General features: G+C 29.8%; 1 protein-coding gene across 2 annotated transcripts in view; it reads right to left on the bottom strand.

The window, feature by feature from the left end:
* LOC117182294 overlaps positions 1–2,668 on the bottom strand; it is a 7,317-nt gene that overhangs the window by 3,730 nt on the left and 919 nt on the right. The window lies entirely within an intron of this gene.

Below are 2,668 nucleotides of genomic sequence, written 5' to 3'. Positions count from 1 at the left end.
TTTTTGCTATTCCTAAGTTTTACCATTATGTATTATAACCCATTCTGAAATTTTACCTTTCTTAATTTTTACCGTTCCGAAAAATGAACGGCCCCCCAAAAAATGTGTATACTGTGAAAAAATTAAAAAACGATAACATCCTTTTTCGTAGTGATTTAGTACTAAAAGAAAAAGTGACATGACGGTACTTTTCATAAACTGGGTTATCAGTCTGGGGGGGGGGGGTTAATATGGCTATACTGTTAAGAAGTTTTGATAAAAATTTACCCTTTTTCAGTTAAAATTTTAAACTATTTGATTAGAAATTTATTTTTTTCGTTTAATGTTTAATTTTTTGTTGCAATAATCATGTATTTATTTGAAAATTCGATTTTCTTGGTAGAGATATTTAGTCTTCCACATTAAAAATTTATCCTTTTTAGTCAAAAATACAGTTGCTTGGTTGAAATAGAAATTGTTATTTTTAATTGAGAACTTGTTTTTCTTTTGTGAAAAAGTCGATTATTTTACTTAAAATTCTCCTGATTTGTAAAAAAAAAAAAATATATATATATTTTTTTTCGATTTAGTATTTGTAAATATAGTTGGAAACTCAAATTATTTGCTTATAAATGAACTTTGATGATAAAGATTCTACTATTTTGTAGAAAATTAATTTTTCTTTCGAAAATTCAAAAATTAGGTAGAAATTCAATTAATTTAGTTGAAAACTAAATTGTTTGTTTCAACAGTCAAATTTTTGGGTTAAAAATAACAATTTTTTGTTTTAAAAAATCATCTTCTTGGCTTTAAAATGACTGTTGAAAAGTCGTCTTTTTGTGTTGTAAGTTAAACTTTTTGGTGGAGAGTTCAATTATGTTGTTAAAATTTTCATCTATCTTGATTGAAAATAAATATTTTTGTTAAAAATTTATCTTTCTTAACTGAAAATGACTTCGTTAAAAATTCATTTTTAATCGATTTGAAAGTTCATTATTTTCTAAAATTCGACTAATTTCTAGTTAAAGGATCGGCCATTTGATTGAAAAAACATCTCTGTGTGCTGAAAATTAATGTATTATTAAATTCATCTTTTATATTTAAAAATTATCTTTCTGGGTTGAAAAGTAACTTTTTGATCAAAAATTGAACTGTATTCGAAAAAATCGTCCTTTTTAGCTAGAAAATTGTACTATTTTGTAAAATGTTACTGGAAAGTTGATCCATTTGGTTGTTAATACAACTGTTCGCGTAGTTCTTTTTCTTAAAAGTTCGTCTTTTTGTGTTGAAAATTTATTTCAGCGGATAAAAAATCTTTTTTGGTTGAAAATTTAACTAATTTTAACGTAATTTAATTCATAGAGCTTGGAAAAATGTGACTGATATCGATTCAAGAAATTAAATATAATTTCAGATGTTTTGTGCAATTATAAATAAATTACGTCATCCCAAATTGACTTTCCCACGTTTCACACTACAAATATTTACGTTAAAAATACGTATAAAAACTCAACCCGACCATTTTTTGAAGGATAAATAAATGTTTGAGTTTAATCATGGAAACAATATCTAATTTAAAAACAACTATTTACAATGTCGAACGAAAATATGGGCAGATGACAATTCCGCCACAGCTACCTGTGTACCGTTCCCCCACTACGCGGCGTCTACTGACCCTGTCGAGCTGCTGCCAGTGAGCTTGGTCAGCGGGGAGCATTTGTTCCTAATGAGGCCTAAAATATGGAATATAAAATTTTTTAAATTTCCCACTTAGTAAATCACAAATATGATATTCGAAATCTACGAATTATAACGATTCCAACGATATGTTGTTTGACTCATAGAGTTGAAAAAATGTTTATACATGTTTGACACAAAAGATAATATGTTCCTTCGTTTAGAATATTTGGTAATTTGTAAATACGCTATTATACTACTACTACTACTAACATCTGGAAAAAACGTTCTGATTATAAATGATTGCATAAATTCCACTTAATCTTATTAATAGCGTATGCGATCAGTTCAGTGGATGCGATAATATGAAGATACCGATTTTACAAAATAGAAACGAGAAATCTTTCCGAGTTCATAACCATCAATCTGATTTTGAATAAATTCACGCTTGTTCTTGGAGTAAGAATTCTGGTACTGGAAAGGCGAATCAATGCTATTGCACTTGAAGTAAGTTCCCGTTTGAACTTCGAGCAGAGTTTCAATAGTTTTGAAAATTGAAGGGTGTGTGTGATAAAATGAATTGTTAAAGTGAGAATGGAACGATTCACACGCATTCGTTGTCCGGGTTGGATCCGCAGTTCTTTCGGACCAGATTTTAGGCGGAAAAGTGCAGTCATCTTTTAGATACGTGTCTATAAGATAATACGCGAATTTTATCACTCTCTCATCATATGTCATGATCGGTAATAGTTCAAAAGCGAAAAAATGTTTGACTTCCGTGTCATTTAAAAACATTAAACCGAAGCAAATACGTAACCAGCTACCAATTTCCGAATTTTTTTTTTTATACTCCGTAGTGAGAACGAGCTGCTGCACTTTCCGATACCACGCCTGCGATAAGTGAAATCTCCACCCGATAATTCGCGCACTGGACCACACTTTTTTTGCAGCATTTTGCAATCCTATCTCGAAATCAAGAATTATTTCTTCTGGATCCAAGCATAGGCCTTTT

This window comes from Belonocnema kinseyi, chromosome 10 (assembly GCF_010883055.1).
Source record: "Belonocnema kinseyi isolate 2016_QV_RU_SX_M_011 chromosome 10, B_treatae_v1, whole genome shotgun sequence".
Lineage (NCBI taxonomy): Eukaryota > Metazoa > Arthropoda > Insecta > Hymenoptera > Cynipidae > Belonocnema > Belonocnema kinseyi.
The sequence above is the reverse complement of the archived record's forward strand: the minus strand, read 5'-3'. Positions and strand labels throughout refer to the sequence as shown.